The 17,710-nt window shown below is 42.7% G+C and overlaps 1 pseudogene; it reads left to right on the forward strand.

Annotated features, from left to right (window-relative positions):
* The first annotated feature begins 9,911 nt into the window (after positions 1–9,911).
* On the forward strand, positions 9,912–10,816 carry LOC119842222 (annotated as a pseudogene).
* Positions 10,817–17,710: the final 6,894 nt, after the last annotated feature.

A 17,710-nucleotide genomic window follows, 5' to 3' on the forward strand; every position in this document is an offset into this window, starting at 1 on the left:
AGTGGGCTTTAAATCAGTAGCTCTCAAAGAACTTTACCAAGGGGGTCAGGGTCACGATCACCATTTTACAGATGGGGAAACTGAGGCACAGACAGGGGAGATCCGCGCTGGAATGGGTGAGAGGGGAATCAGCCAAACTGAGTGCAGTGGAGTTACTCTGGATTTACACAGGGGTAAATGAGGGGAAGAATCAGGCCCATTGACTCCAATGGGCCAAAAACCAGAGTCTCTTCTCCTGATCATCCACTCACTGACACTGGGCTTACACAGGTATAACTCCACTGACTTCAGGAGAGTTACTCCAGATTTGCACTGGCATAGGAGCAGGATCCTGCCCCATGTGAACACAGCAGGTGCCTGAATTTTAGAGGTGCAGAGGGGAATCACAACCTTGGTCAAACTGCATGAACCAGATCCTTGCCTTGTGTAAATCAGCAAACCTCTATTGATTTCAGTTGAGCAATTTTAACTTGTATCTGCTGAGATCTGACCCAGTTTGACTTGGGATATCAGGAACTATAGGTGCCCATGTCTCATTCTCTTGCCCTGAACTGAAATCTAGTAGACACTGCATTTCATTCTCAAAAACACATTTCCTTTTTTGTTTCCCTTCACTCAATTGAGTTAGAAAGTGGTTTGTTGTCTTGAAACACAGGAAAGTAAAATAAAGCACAAAGTATCTGTCATTCCCTCCTCATGTACCAGGCCTCTGCAGGAGAAACAGCAGCCAGACAGCTAGGTGCCCACTCACACTTTGATCTTGTAGGCTAGGTGTTTATGCACATAAAGGTGCAGCAGGAGTCTAGGAGGACTTTCCAAAGCACCTGAACAGATGAGGTGCCTAACTCCCTTTGGATGTTACGTGGCTATCCTGCTTAGGCACTTTTGAAAATCCCATTGAGGCCTAACTCATCAAAGGTATTTAGGTGCCTAACTCCCATTGATTTCAATGGGAACCAATGTGGCACCAATGTGTCTATGTGTATCTTGAGGCACCAAAATACCCTCCATGTAGTGACCTCAGATTTCTATCTACATTTATTCCTTCAATAGAGCAGGAGTAGCCCATTATGTAGGGATTGTTTACAAATGTTTCCCATGGCGGTCAAGAGGTATGTGAACAAGAATAGCAGGAAGAGAGAGATCAGTAAATACCAAGAGCTAGGGAAGCCAAGCAGAATAAATTCCTTCACATTGTGAAATCAATGGTGAAGGGAAATCAAACCAATCTGCCAAAACACAATAAACCACAAAAAGAAGGCAAAGAAACCTCAGGTGGTGTGGTAAGGGGTAGCTCATTGCTGATAGATAAATAATTGAGCTAGGAGAAGCAAGCCAATCTTAATATCAGAAAATGTGGAATAGCTGAAATCAAAAATTATCCACAGGAAAATGTCAATTTTGATAAAATATCTCAATTTTCTGTTGGAAAATTAAAACTATATATTTAAGTTGGACAGTAAAATAATCAAAAGATGTTTTTTGTTTCCAAAAATCAAATAAAAATATTTAAAAATCAAATCCTTATTTGAAAATAAAATAGACATACATTGACATTAAAATGATGTGTTTCAATACCATTTTAAGTCAACATTTTATTAATACCAAATATTTTGGATTTTGAAGGGATACTGCAATGAAATATTTCATTCTGAAGTGTTGGAAGTAGAGCAATCAAAAATTTTCTGATAGAACAGTTCTACGGGAACATGTTAACACCATCAGAACTTTTAACATAAACCATAGACTCATAGATTCCAACTCCCAAAGGGAACATTGTGATCCTCTGCTCTGACCAACTGTATAACACAGGTCAGAGAACTTCTCCAAAATATTTTCTAGAGAAGATCTTTTAGAAAAAAAATCCAATCTTGATTTAAAAATTATAAGTGATGGAGAATCCAGCATGAGCCTTGGTAAGTTCCTCCAATGGTTAATTACTCTCAATGTTAAAATTTTACACCTTATTTCCAATCTGAATTTGTCTAGCTTCAACTTCCAGCCATTGGATCATGTTAGACCTTTATCTGCTAAACTGAGGAGCCCATTATTAAATACTTGTTCCTTGCATAGAGACTGTGATCAAGTCACCCCTTTTCCCTCTTTGTTAAGCTAAGTAGTTTGAACTCCTTAAGACACATTTTTTAATTTCTCTTTGCTCTTCGCTGAACTCTTTCCAATTTATCAACATCTTTCTTGAATTGTGGGCCCCAGAACTGGACACAGGGTTCCAGCAGCGATTGCACCATTGCCAAATAGAGAAGTAAAACAACTTCTCTACTCCTCCTCAAGATCCTCCCATTTATGCAATCCAGGGTCACATTAGATTTTTTGGCCACAGCATGACCAGGACCCCCAGACCTTTTTCAGAGCCACAGCTTTCCAGGGTAGAGTCCCAGCAGTGATGTGAAGACTCACAGGTGCGATGTCTCCTGCTGGTCATCTGGTAATTAGCTCTTTTCCAGCCCTTGGAGAGCCCTCTGCCAGCAGGTGTCTCACCTGCCTCAGGCACCGTGTTCCTTAATCAAGGAACCAAAGGACATGAAAAAAAATTATTGAACTGCCTCTACACAAATGCTAGGAGTCTGGGTAACAAACAAGGAGATTTGGAATTGTTTGTTTATTAAAATAAATTTGATCTGTTTGGCATTACTGAAACTTGGAGGGATGATTAATGCAACTGGAATGTTAAAATCAATTATGATAACCTATTTAGGAAAGATCAAATAGGGAATGGGACTGTAGGTCATAAATGACATTACTTGTTTCTGAGTTACTGATAACTTGGAAGAAAATGATTTTACCTTTACCTCAGTGTGCTGCCCCACTGCAGTGCCCCCACACTCTGGGTCTCCCCTTCCAGGGGAACCCACAGCCCTCTAAACCTACCTTGCCTCAGTGGCTACTGCCAGTCATCATCTAACCCCCGCTCACTGGGGCAGACTGCAGTCTGTAATGGCCACTCATCATTGGCAAGGAGGTAGGACTTGCTGCCTTTGCCTATCTCCAGGCTGTGTCTCTGCAGCCCCTAGTACCTTTTGTAGGCCTTCAACAAGGCCTGCAGCCTGAGGATTTACCAGGCTGGAGCTCCCCAGCTTCCTTTACCCTTCCCCAGCACTGCTCTGCCTCGGGTCCCTTGCTTTCAGACAGCTAGTCTATCCCACTCCAGAGCTAGAAGAGACTCCTCTGTCTCTTGGCCCCACAGCCCTCTTATCAGGGCCAGCTGGGCCCTAATTGAGCTGGCCACAGCTGTGGTTGCTTCTTCAATCAGACTAGCTTGGCTGCTTTCAATCCCTGTTCTCCAGGAGTGGGGCAGCCGCCCCACTATAGTCCCCTATTGTGCAAGTACGGCCAACATTCTTTGTTCCTAGATGTATATATTTATATTTAGCCACATTAAAACACACATTGCTTGCTAGTGCCTAGCTTGCCAAGTCACCCAAATCACTTTGAATCAGTGATTTGTCCTCATTATTATTTACCCCTCCTCCAATCTGTGTGTCATCTGCAAACTTCATTAGTGATGATTTTATGTTTTCTTCCAAGTCATTGATAACAATGCTAAATAGCATATAGCCAACAACCAATTGCTGCCAGACCCCACTGGAAACACCCTTCCTCGAGGACCATTCTCCATTTGAGTTACATTTTGAAACCTATCACTTAGCCAGTTTTTAATCCAGTTAACATATCCCATGTTAATTTTAGGTCATTCTATTTTTTTAATCAAAACATTGTGTGATGCCAAATCAAATGCCTTAGAGAAGTCTATGTGTATTATGGTAATACAATCATCTTTAGCAACCAAATGTGTAATCTCATTACAAATATGTATATCACTAAGTTACTTTGACAGTATCTCTTTTCCATAAGCCCATGCTGATTTGCTTTAATTACATTACTCCCCTTCAATTATTTATTAATTGAGGCCCATATCAGCTACTTCATTATCTTGCCAGGGTTCAGTGTTAGGCGGACAGGTCTGTAATTACCTGGGTCATCCCATTTACCTCTTTTAAAAATTGGCATAATAGCTTTCTTCCAGTCTTCTGGAACATCCCCAGTATTCCAAGATTTATTGAAAATCAACATTAACAGTCCCATGAGCTCCTCAGCCAGGTATTTTACAACTCTTAGTTACAGGTTCTCTGGACCTGCTGGTTTAAAAATATCTAACTTTAGTAGATTCTCTTTAACATTCTCCAGAGATATCAGTAGAATGGAAAGAGTGTTGTTATTGCCATATGATGAAACTATATCATCTGTTTTTTCCCCAGATTCAGAACAGAAATATTTATTGAACACTTATGCCTTTTCTAGATTTTTGCCAGAAGTTGGGAATGGGCAGCAGGGGAAAGATCACTCCATGATTACCTGTTCTGTTCATTCCCTCTGAGGAACCTGGCATTGGCCACTGTTGGCAAAGAGGATGCTGGGATAGATGGACCATTGGTCTGACCATTATGGCCTTTTTTATGTTCTTATCATTGATAATTCTGCCATTTCCATCTATTAATGGACCAATACCATTGACAGGATTCTTTTTGTTCTTAATATATTGTAAAAATGCATTATTGCCCTTAACTCTGCTGGCCATAGATTTCTCCTTGTGTGCCTTTGCTTCCCTTATTATTTTTCTACAATTCCTAAATTCTGCTTTATATTCATTACTATTACTACTTTCTTCATTTATTATTTCTTAATTTTTATAGCTGCCTTCACTTCCCCTCTAAAAAAGGTAATTTTTAAACCAGCACATTTTTCTTCAGTTGTGGGATTGTGGCTTTTAGGGGAATCTAGTAAAGTGTTTTTTGAATGATTCCCAAGCATCATTTACATTTTCATGATTAAACTCTTTGTCTCTGTTCATCTGGCTCATAATTGCTTTTAGCTTTGTGCATCTGGTCCCACTAAAGCACCAAATTTTATAACTAACTAACTAACTAACTAACTAACTAACTAACTATATATATATATATATATATAAAACACCTGGGGAATTCTGTGCCAAAAATTAAAAATTCTGCTCACAATATTTTAAAATTCTGCATATTTTATTTGTCAAAATAACACAATATAATCATGCCAGTTTCAATTATTTTGGTAACTTATTTCAAAATATCTGTCATCAATTATGTCTGTAACAATACAGACACACACACATAAAGATTCTGGTAATTGTTTTTTAACAAATAGATTCCTTACTAGGCATATTAATACAGAACTTTAAGTAATTCATTTAAATTACAATACCAAATTGTATTTCCTACACCTGTCAGAAGCAAAGTAAAGGCTTGGGGGAGTCAGATCAACTTAAGCATTAGTGTAGACTAGCCTTTAGATCTGGGAAGGCAGCACACCATGCTGTTGTCCACCAGTCCCTTGCAGAACATTCTTTTAATTCTTCTGAGTATTGAATCTACAATAATGATCATCTGTCTTCCCAGAACAACTGGAGAACTGGGCTGTCCAACTTTTGTTTTGATTTTTTATACAAAAAATTTGTATTCAGAATTTTGGTCTGTAGAGAATGCTGAAATCTTTATTTTTGTTCTCATTCAGAATAAAAGAAAAAAATGACATTTTGGAAATTCTAATGGAACAGAAATTCTGGGTTCTGACCTGCTCTACTTCTGATCAACATGAAATCTTTTGACATTTCTGAGACTAAAATTTTTGGAACATTTGATTCCACAAAAGTGTTTGGTAGTTCATCTTTTCATCCTGATTCAGCATGAAAAGAAATGTCAAGCTATTGGAATTTCCTATGTGATGGACATTCCATTTTCCAGGAAGCTCTAATTATGGATGGGATGTTCAAAGACACCAAGTGGAGGTAAGTGCAAAAATTCTATTGAATCTCACTCAGGAGCCTTTGGTAAACCCTAACTACATCATCTAGGATGCTGTAAGGACGAAATTTGTTCCCCAGTATGCATAGGCCCAAATCCCAAATGTGTGTGATTTAACAGATCTGATTGAAAAATAAAAATGTATGTCTCCAAAAAAGTTGGCATGATTTTGGGGATGTTTTTTATTATCCATAACAAAATATTTAGTTTGAAAAGCAACAAAACTAACATTTTACTTCATTTACTTTCAAATTATTTCTGTAAAAATAAGCTAAATTATTTGAAATCACATTGTTTTCATGAAACATTTTGATTTTGATGAAATATCATGTGAAACATTGAAAACATTTGGCCAGTTCTGGTGACTGAGAAATGGGTTTTACTAATGGGGTCTAAGAGGGTTAAGCAACCTCCTTGAATTGAAAGTCATAGTGTAAGGCCAGACGGGACCATTAGACTATCTAGTCTGACGTTCTGTGTATCACAGGCCATTGAATTTCATCCAGTTACACGTATATTGAGATCAATTACTTGGGTTAGACTTTCAGTCCTTAAGAGACTAAGCTGTTGTGAGCCACAGGCAGAGACCAGGAGAGACCGAGGTGACACCAATGCCCAAGGCCCCTGCAAGGGAACTGGTCAGCTGAGATCTGTCCAGATGATTGTACCAAGCAATCTAGGTCCCATGCTGAGGAGGGTGAAAAAATCCCAAGGGAAAATTCCTTTCTGACCTAAAATCTGAGGATCATTTTGACCTGATCATGTGAGGAAGACATACCAACCAAGCTCTTGAGAAAGAAGTTTCTGTACTACCTCAGATCACCGACCCACCCCGTCCGGTGTCCTGTCTCCCACTGTTTCCAATCTCTGATGCTTCAGAGGAAGGTTTAAACAAACAAAACCACCACCACTGCCACCCACAGAATACGGAGCAGCAGAGGAACAAATCCCACCTTCTTCCTGACCCTTGCATGTGACCAGCTGAAGCCCTGAAGCATGGCATTTGATTATAGTCATTGCCTGAATGCAAGTTTTATTAGAATGTTGAGGGCAATGCAGGCAAATCTGTTCTCTCTTGGTATGTCTACACAGCACAGTAAGCCTGGGTGTCTGACACAGGTTTGAGACCAAGACCCTCTTCTGTCCACACACAAATCAGTCTGACTTAAGTCAGCAAGCACTCAGGATCTGGGTCCTAGGACTGTACTAGGGGCATGGATCAGAGCCCACATCCTACTGTGACTTGGCTCCAAGCACTATCATTTTGCTGTATGGACATAGCTCAACCCATAAACCTGAGTCAGAAGTTCTGCATAGTGCAATATGGACATGTTACCATGGCTGTGGGACCTGGGTCTAGCAATTGTAAACCCAGGTGGACGCTCAAGCATAGGCTTGAGAACACTGAGTCCACAAGGCCATGAAGGAGGGGGATGAACAGGTGGATTCATAGACTCACATTTTCACAGGCTACAAGGCAGGTAGGAATCATCACTACCATCCAGGCTGACTCCGCAAACCCACATACACAAATACATACAGGCCTCAGAATTTCTCCCAGATGCTGGATTAAAGCATGTCTTTTACAAAGAGATCTAATCTTGCCTTAAAGACTGCAAGTTATTGTGAATCCACAACTTCCCTGGCAAACTGTTACAATGTTTTATTACCCTCATTGCTAGGACACTGCAAAGGCAGTTGGATGTCTCATTTTCTTGCACTCTTTTGAAAAATCCCATCTTAAATAAGTAAAATACTTTCCAAAAGATTGGGGGATAAAAAGATACAATACAAAATTCATTTACATTCTGATATTATGAATGAGCTGTAAGCAAATATACAACAGACATCAATTTTTCACATACATAGGACATTTCTTATTACAATTACATTGAAAAATGAAGGGCATTCATTTCCATATTTGCAATTATAAGAAGATTTTTTTCTTATATCTGTGCTCTACAGAATCTTCCTGTAGCTAAATCTTCGTTTTACAGTAAGATAAAATACATGGACTGGAGAGTCCATGTACTTCAGTCCACTCACCAGGTGAGCCTGGGGACACCACTTAAAGTGAAACTTATAGTCCAGTGCTGTTAGATATTGCTTCTTTTGTTCAAGGGCAAGAGGCTTCTATTTTCACACTGTCTATATGTTGATATGATTTCTCAAAATAAACCTAAATATAATCCAGATTTGTTTGTCATCTCGTTCACCAATGTGTATTATATGCATTTTTTCTAGGGTTTTCTAAATATTCTAAGAAAGCTAGTCAGCCAACTCTAATTGAAATTCATTGGAAGTCATTCTCCTAACTACCTTCAGTGCATTTGAAAATCCCAACTAGTACTCCAGTAGTGTCCACCAATGCCGTATACAGAGGTAATATCTCCTCCTGTCACCTTCTTGGTATTTCCCTACCTATGACCTACAAGGATCATATAAACCTTTCTTTGCCATAGCATCACACTCCCCAGTTGGTTATCCACACTGACCCATAAGTCATTTTCAGAGTCACCACTTTCCAAGATAGAGTCCCCTCACCCTGTACCATCTACAGAAAATTGATCCATAGTCAGATCCCCTCAACAGAGAGTGCAAATTTGTTTGAGCGTAAGCTTTCGTGAGCTACAGTTCACTTTATTGGATGCATGCAGTGGAAAATACAGTGGGGAGATTTTATATACATAGAGAACATGAAACAATGGGTGTTACCATACACACTGTAATGAGAGTGATCAGGTAAGGTGAGCTATTACCAGCAGGAGAGAAAAAAAGCCTTTTGTAGTAATAATCAAGGTGGGCCATTTCCAGCAGTTGACAAGAACATGTGAGGAACAGTAGGGAGGGAAATAAACATGGAGAAATAGTTTTACTTTGTGTAATGACACATCCACTCCCAGTCTTTATTCAAATCTAATTTAATGGTGTTCAGTTTGCAAATTAATTCCAATTCAGCAGTATCTCATTGGAGTCTGTTTTTGAAGTTTTTTTGTTGAAGAATTGCCACTTTTAGGTCTGTAATCGCGTGACCAAAGAGATTGAAGTGTTCTCCGACCAGTTTTTCAATGTTATAATTCTTGACGTTTTGACTTGTGTCCATTGATTCTTTTACGTAGAAACTGTCCAGTTTGGCCAATGTACATGGCAGAGGGGCATAGCTTGCACATGATGGCATATATCACATTGGTAGATGTGCAGGTGAACGAGCCTCTGATAGTGTGGCTGATGTGATTAGGCCCTATGATGGTGTCCCCTGAATAGATATGTGGACACAGCTGGCAACAGGGCTTGTTGCAAGGATAGGTTCCTGGGTTAGTGGTTCTGGTGTGTGGTTGCTGGTGACTATTTGCTTCAGGTTGGGAGGCTGTCTGTAAGCAAGGACTGGCCTGTCTCCGAAGATCTGTGAGAGTGATGGGTCATCCTTCAGGATAGGTTGTAGATCCTTGATGATGTGCTGGAGAGGTTTTAGTTGGGGGCTGAAGATGACAGCTAGTGGTGTTCTGTTATTTTCTTTGTTGGGCCTGTCCTGTAGTAGGAAACTTCTGCGGAACTACCTGATCAACATCCTATACAGCAAACAGGGAAAGAATGAGCTCTCAAAACTGGATACTCTCACAAAAAAACATGAATGAATGAAGGAAGGAAAGAAGAAAGGAAGGAAGGAAAGAACATGAGTAGACATAGAGTAAGGGTCTCTGCATGTAGGTGAATAAGTAATATTAAGTAGGATTTAGGGAGACTTGGGCAGGGGTTGAATTTTTCCCCCGCATACTCCCATATCCCTCCATTCAGTCACTTTTCCCAATTAATGTTTTGGCAGTGAGGAAAGGAGACTGTGGAGATGAAAGAAAAGGAGTACTTGTGGCACCTTAGAGACTAACAAATTTATTAGAGCATAAGCTTTCGTGAGCTACAGCTCACTTCATCCGATGAAGTGAGCTGTAGCTCACGAAAGCTTATGCTCTAATAAATTTGTTAGTCTCTAAGGTGCCACAAGTACTCCTTTTCTTTTTGCGAATACAGACTAACACGGCTGCTACTCTGAAACCTGTGGAGATGAGAAAGGGAAACCACTCCTCACACACTGACTTCATCATCTTGGGCTTCCCAGGGCTCCCAGAGCACCAGTGGCTGCTCTTTATGCTGTTTGTAACCATCTACGTTCTGACCCTTATGGAAAACCTGGTCCTGATTGTGACCATCAAGTTGAACTGCCAGTTTCACACCCCCATGTATTTCATCCTGGGCAACCTCTCCCTCTTGGAAATCTTCTATGTCTCAGTGACTGTTCCCAAACTTTTCTCCAACTTCCTGTTGGGGGAGAAGATGATCTCTCTGGGGGGATGCATGGCTCAGCTGTATTTCTTCTTGTCCCTGGCTTCCTCTGAATGTTTCCCCCTGGTTACAATGGCCTGTGACCGCTATTTAACCATCTGCCATCGGCTGCACGACCCAGCCCTTTGAATCACAGAGCCTGCACTGTGCTGAACCTGGGCTCCTGGCTGAGTGGCTTCCTGGCTTCCTTCCCATCCACTGTGATGATCTGCAGGCTGCAGTTCTGCAGTGCTAACACCATCCAACACTTCTTCTGTGACCTCCTGCCCCTCCTGAAGCTGTTGTGCACAGACACCTCCACCATCGAGAAGCTGGATTTCGTGGCAGCGTTGTCTGTCCTTGTGACATCCTAACTAGTGACAGGAACCTCCTACATCTGCATATTCTCCACCGTGGCCAGGATCCCATTCACAGCTGGGAAACATAAAGCTTTCTCCATCTGTGCCTCCCACTGTCGGCACCTTCGACCTTAACAAGCTGGTGTCTGTCTTGTACATGGTGGTGGCCCCATTCCTGAACCGATCATCTACAGCCTAAGGGACAGGAAAGTGAGGGAGACCATGAGAAGAGCACTCGGCAGCAAAGCCAACTCCTTGGTCTTCATCGTTAGAGTCAAGTGGGGATAGAGTCAAAGAGTTACAAAATTTAAGACCGGAAGGAACCACTAGGCTATATAATCTGACCTCCGGTATATCACAGGTGACCAACACCACCCAGCCCCTACACACTAAACCCAACAACCAAAATTAGACCAAAGTATTACAGCCCACAGGAGACTCAACTATGGGAGAAGAGGAAGACCGAGGTGCTACAATGCCCAACACACTTGCAATGTCAGAGAATTGATTCAATGAGAGATACCCAGATGGGAAGGTGAAACCTTACTGAACTGACCCCATTTATAATATTATTAGGTCAAACCATGTTCCTCACAGTAGAGTGACTAACTCTATTTATGTCTTATTTCTGATTGTGGGGATCTGATTGTGACATTATTGACATGAACTGTGATGTATGATGGATAAGGTCAAAGTACTTTTTAAGTCCTTGAAGGGGGGATGTTGCATAGGACGCTAATGGAATTAGGTGCCAAAATCCCATTGTATTCTAGTAGGAGTTGGATGACTAACTCCTTTGGTCACTTGGTCTAAGGCAGTTAGGTGCCCAATTCCCATTGATTTTCAAAGGTATTTGAACACCTAAATCATCACTGAATGGGTGTGTTTCCAAGGGGGTCCCACAGGGACCGGTTCTTGGCCCTTACACTAGTTCACATTTTTATTAATGACCTGGGAGAAAACATAAAATCATCACTGATAAAGTTTGAGGATGACACAAAATTTGAGAGAGTGGTAAATAATGAAGAGGACAGTTCACTGATACAGAGCCATCTGGATCACTTGGTGAACTGGGTGCAAGCAAACAATAAAGGTTTTAATACAGCTAAATGTAAATGAATACATATGGGAACAAAGAATTGGGCATATACTGGGAAGCAGTGATTCTTCCCTGGTAGCAGAGAAAAGTAGAACATGATCCAATGGCTGGAAGTTGAAGCGAGACAAACTCAGACTGGAAATAAGGCATAAATTTTTAACAGTGAGAGTGTCAGGCCAAAGTCGGGGGAGGACTTGGATACACTCAATGAAGCCACACCAGGTGTATAAGTATAACCGGTTTTATTGCCAAAGTATAATAAGCTTCCCAGCCTTGCAGCGTTACTAAATACATGCTTTCCAGCAACCAAGCAAGCAAGAATCAATGCTTACACCCCTTCTGCTGCAGACTGTCCCGGACCCCTCCAGCCTTGTCCTTGAGGGCTTATAGCAGACACTGCTCCAGCATGGGGAATTCCTAGGCACACACAAGGCCAAGGTCCGCAGGTGAGACCGTTTGTCTAAAGTAATTCTCATAGCCATTTTTATCATCATCTCTTTCTCAGGGGGTGTATTCATCCACAAGCAGGCTCTGGCAGGAAACACTATTACTTTCTATTCTCACACTTTACACTCTTAGGCTCTACTTATCTCTTTACTTGATTATCCAGTCAGAGTGGCTGCAAGCCAGCCCAGCAGATCAAAGCCTGTTCACCACTAGCTCCACCCGGACCATTCTGTAACAACAGGCCAAAGTAACTTGTGGTCTGCCCCAACAGAGAGCAATTAACCATTGGAACAACTTACCAAGGGTTGTGGTGGATTCTCCATCTCTGACACTTTTAAAATCAGGAGTGGATGTTCTTCTAAAAGATCTGGTCTAGGAATTATCTGGGGGAAGGTCTCTGGCCTGTGTTGTACAGGAGGTCAGTCTGGATGATCACAGTGGTCCTTTCTGGCCTTGGAATCTGTGAATTCCCTTTAAGTCTTTTGACAATCCCAGCCAAAATAGGTTCTAATTGGTGATCAGGTCCTGTGTTCTACAGGGATGAATTTCACCTATAGAGTGAAGGAACTCAATTCTGACTTTAAAATCTCACATTTGATTTGTGTTAAATTATGGCTGTGAAACATGGAAGAGGGGACTAATCAGAACCCATGAGGGCTGGAAGCTGAGACCAGGAAGAGATGGACCAAAGGCTGTTGGGTGGCCACCACAGATTTAGGATGGTAGATTGGTGTTTTCCTTTGAACTTTGATTGCACCCAAGGGGTGGGGCAGAAGGTTTAGCTAGAGAGCTGAGACACCTCAGCAACAGAGCTGTGCTGAAAGCCGAGAGAGTCATTGAAAACCCAGGAGGGAAACTGAGATAAGTTGACTGCAGTGCCACACCCTGAAGGGGTGTGCTCCAGAACTGCAGCCTCCTACAGGTCTCATTGAAAATCCCAGTCCTGATGTCTAGCCTGTTCTTTGGATTTCAGAATAAAAGCTACCTCATATCAGGTACAAAGGAAACACAGACTCAGGTACCACAATAATCAGCTTAGCTAAATAGACAGATCTTCATACAGGGATCTAATTGTGATGTTAAAGACATGAACTGTGACGTATAGATCATTGTTGCAACCAGGGTTCTATGGTTGCACTAGGTCTTGTAAGGAGGAGGTCAAATGGGATGTCTATGGAAAGGTTGTAGTTTGCTGGTTATGATTATACTGTCTGTATGTGTGTATCATTTTTGTATTTGAAGTTATGAATATTGGCTATGTATTTGTATCTCAATGTGTTTGATTCTAAGTAGCCTCAGTGAAGCATTTGGTCAGCTTCTTGAGGAAGAACTATTCTCAGTAATTGCCCAATCAAGAAACACTTAACTGACAATGGACTTTGGGAGATGCCAATCCACATCTGAGCTTTCCTAGGAATGTTCAAACTAACATGTAAACAATGGCGTCGACCTGCGAAAAGCTGAATCATTCATGGACATGTGACTTGCCCAGGTGGCTACAAACTCCATCTCATTGCTGTGACTTTACACAGAAGAACAAAGGGGTTTCCGCCCACAAGAGAAAGAATCTAAAAGGCCCTGTAAACCTCTCCATTTTCTGTTCAGTTGGCTCAAGAAGAGATGGCGTCTCCACCCCGAATTGATGCCTGAAAGAAACTGGAACAAAGTACAGTAACTATGGGGCTGTGAGTGATTGCTGGACCCTGGCTAGGAGGGTGCCAGTCTGTGAAAGAAGCTTATTGGAACATCTCCGGAGGTGAGATTTCATCTGTAATCAGTTTCCTACTGCATTAGGCTTAGATTTGCATGTTTTGTTTTATTTTGCTTGGTAACTGTTAAGGTTCCTTCCCCACTCTGAACTCTAGGGTACAGATGTGGGGACCTGCATGAAAGACTCCCTAAGCTTATTCTTACGAGCTTAGGTTAAAAACTTCCCCAAGGTACAAACTTTGCCTTGTCCTTGAACTGTATTCTGCCACCACCAAGCATGTTAATAAAGATGAGGGAAAGAGCCCACTTGGAGATATCTTCCCCCAAAATATCCCCCCAAGCCCTACACCCCCTTTCCTGGGGAAGGCTTGATAAAAGTCCTCACCAATTTGCATAGGTGAACACAGACCCAAACCCCTAGATCTTAAGAACAATGAAAAAGCAATCAGGATGTTGCTGGCACAAAATGCCCAAGGCAGGCAACAGCTGGATTCATTGCCCGGTGTGCATCACCCAATAATCACAACGGGGTGGAGAAGTAGAAAAGTTTATTTGAAGCTTCAAGCGGTACAGGGAGACAACAATCTCAAATCCTGCACACCAGTGCAAGCAGTTACACATATTTTATACATTCATTCTTTAGCATGCTTATCCAATAGCAAGCTGTCCTAAGTACCCATATAGCCAATCCAGTATACCGGCCAGTTCCCTTTTTTCCTCTTATCATCTATTCCCCCATATATGGAGTTGTTTGTTCAGCACTATCTAACATTCCTGTCCTGCTTGACCTAATCTTGCTCCAGCCAGTTTGTGCCTGCAATACACTTTTGCAAACTTCTCAGCGTGACCACTATGAGTATTTCCAGGCAGAAAAGGGAAGGAGGGGGGCCATCTCGGCCTAGAGCGAGGGTGCTTTATCGACACTTGTGGTCTTCCATTCCCTTGAGTTACCTAGTGGCCAAGCCCAGTGTCCCCAACAACTCCCTCCTTCGAGAATACTCAACAGCCTTGTCTTTGAGTTTTCTCACTTGGGCTCTTATCTTTTTATAAGGGGACTTTGCATAAGCACTTTGTGGTAGCCCTGAAGGGAATGCATTACCATGTTTTTTACAAGGGCTCTGACACATGATATTGCACAACATAACACCATTAGTACGATTAAGACAGGAAGAAAACTTTTTAACAACAGACTAAATAAACCACCAAGCCAAGATGACAAACCCCAGCCTGAAAACAAGGTTTGCAACCAATCACCCTCGGGGGCAGTGTAAGCAGCCTGTGCTCTGGCTCAGGCATGGGCCTCAGCCTGTACCACCATATCATAAATCTCATAACTGCTGTCATTTATATATACACAACATCGGGACCCGACAAGGGCACAAACACCCCCTTGGGATGCCAAAAGGTAGTCCAAGGCCAGCCTCTTTAGGAGGGAATACGTTCTGAGCTGCTGTACCTTCTTGTTTAATGTTACTACTGCTGACCCTAGATTACGAATCGAGTCCTTTAATTCTAAGGCTACTTTTTTAAGCACCATTTGAAGCCTTACAATATAGCGGCCTATGCATGCTATGGCTGGCCCGGTAATCAGTGGCACAATTTCCAGTATGGAGCACCCTGTAAGCTTTTCAGTTGTGAGGGGATTCTTAGCATTGCCATTCAAGGCCGTGTTGAGTCGCCGCAGGGTTTTTTTTTCGTGACTCAACAGAGGTATCTCAGGTATTCCTAATCTTTCCTTTGGGCAGTGTGGTGGTTATTGAAAGATGAGGAACTCCATAAGCTGTATAACAGCTACCTGTCCAATTGGCTGGCAATACCTTGTAAGCCTTTTGGCCACATACAAAATAGTGGCCCTGTAGGGCCCAGTAAGGACTGTTTCTTAGAGGGATTTCTGGGATATTTAAGGCCGCTTTTTCCAAACAATTCATATGCCCCCAGGGGGGCTTCCCATCCTCCCGAGTGGGTGCAAGGGGGGTATTCCTAATTGTGCTGTTCAAATTGCACTTACCATAAGGACCGCTGCAAACCCACCATTGGCCTGCTATAATGGAAATATTAACTGAACGGCAATTTATATTTCCTGACCTTCTTTTTGTGGAAGGATTATTTGTAAGAGTTTCCCCAAAAGCGGAGGAACCATTACATCCACACTGTTGACCTCCCCTCTTGGTTTTTATCCAATATCCATCGGCCCACTGTGTAATAACACAGGAGTCCCTTCCAACAGGACGCCTATAGTGATCAGATTGGTTTCGGGTAAAACAAAACACTCCCTCAGTGAGCCCTGCAACTGAATACTCCTGATCCTGGTAGGTAGCTTGCTGCAAAGAGCTCTTATCCCACAACGGTGAGTTCATTTGATTTCTACTTTCCTGCTCTTTGGTGGCGGCTAATTCTGCTAGGGTTAAGGGCAGCATGACAAGGGACACTCCTGTTCTGGGGGAAAGTGGAGTCGGAGCACACACCCAGCAATCAGTTTGGTTTGTTAAAGTAGCAACATGGTGTGCAAGTAAAACAAAGGAAATATGTTCCCGATATGCACAGTTTAGAAATAACAGCAAAGAAAATAACAGGGTTACATCATTAATTATTACTGGGGTCCTCCCGGTCCAGGGTTTCCAGTTTTTGAGTGGGCCCATTTTGGTGTTAAGGAGCCTGCTGTTTGTGTTTCTTAAACAGTAACTTTAGCCCGTGATCGTCACTAGATGAGGAGTCAACGGGGTGGAAGGTCCACTGCTCCGCTGATGAAGGGGTGGGTACTGCCTTCAGACGTGAGTGATGGATCCAGTTCTTGTGTCCCTCGACCCTTGCCGCCGTATGGGAGATCAGCAGGACGCTATAGGGTCCTTTCCACTTTTCCTGGAGAGGCTTGTCTTTCCAGGTGCGAACAAGCACAGAGTCGCCGGGCTGCAAGGAATGGATGGGAGAGTCCAAGGGAAGAGGCTGGGAGTCTTTAGTATACCTGTGAAGAGACAAGAGAACAGCAGACAGGGAACACATATACTGAGACAAAAAACCATTACCCAGCTCCCACTTCCCTGACAGAACTGGTGTGCAATTCATAGGCCATACCCTCCCAAACATAATTTCAAAGGGACTAAGCCCTAATTTACCCTTTGGGAGAGTGCAGATGTGGAGCAGGATGAGGGGTAAGGCATCAGGCCATCGCAGGGAGGCTTCTTGGCACACTTTTGAAAGATGTCGTTTAAGGGTCTGATTGGTACGCTTTACTACGCCACTGGCTTGTGGTCTCCAGGGCGTGTGGAGTTTCCAGGGGATTTGCAAGGCATTTGAGATGCTTTGGACAATACATGTGAAATGTGTCCCGTTGTCAGATTCCATCCACTGGGGAAGTCCGAAGCGAGGAATGACCTTCTTAACAAACTTAAGGGCCACCATTCTGGCAGTGCAATTGTGGCATGGGAAGGCTTCTGGCCATTCGCTGAATCGATCCAGTAAGACGAGGAGATATTTGTACCCGTGGGTTCGAGGAAACTTAGTAAAATCTATTTGCCACACCCGCCCGGGGCCCGGAGTGGGTTCCAGAGCAGCGGGTGGCCCTGGATGTCCTGGTCGGGGGTTATTCTTTTGGCAGACTAAGCAGTCCGCCTGTACCTGGGTAGCCAGGGGTCAGAGTCCAGAAGTTATAAAGTATTTTCCCATCAGTTGGATAAGTGCTTCCCTGCCAGCATGAGTGGTTTGATGTAATTTTTGTAAGACTGGCTGGATCAGGCACTTCGGTAGAAGGACCTTCCCTTTCAGGGAATGGAGCCATCCCTCCTTTTCCTGGAGGCCAAGTTTGTTGATTAGCTGTTTTTCCTCTCCAGAGTACTGGGGGGTTGGAAGCTTCCCCACAGATGGGATAAGGGCATGCATATGGGCATTTTTAATCTGAGGGGATATCAGGGTGGCAGCATGCTTAGCCT

This window comes from Dermochelys coriacea, chromosome 13 (genome assembly GCF_009764565.3).
Source record: "Dermochelys coriacea isolate rDerCor1 chromosome 13, rDerCor1.pri.v4, whole genome shotgun sequence".
Taxonomy (NCBI): domain Eukaryota; kingdom Metazoa; phylum Chordata; order Testudines; family Dermochelyidae; genus Dermochelys; species Dermochelys coriacea.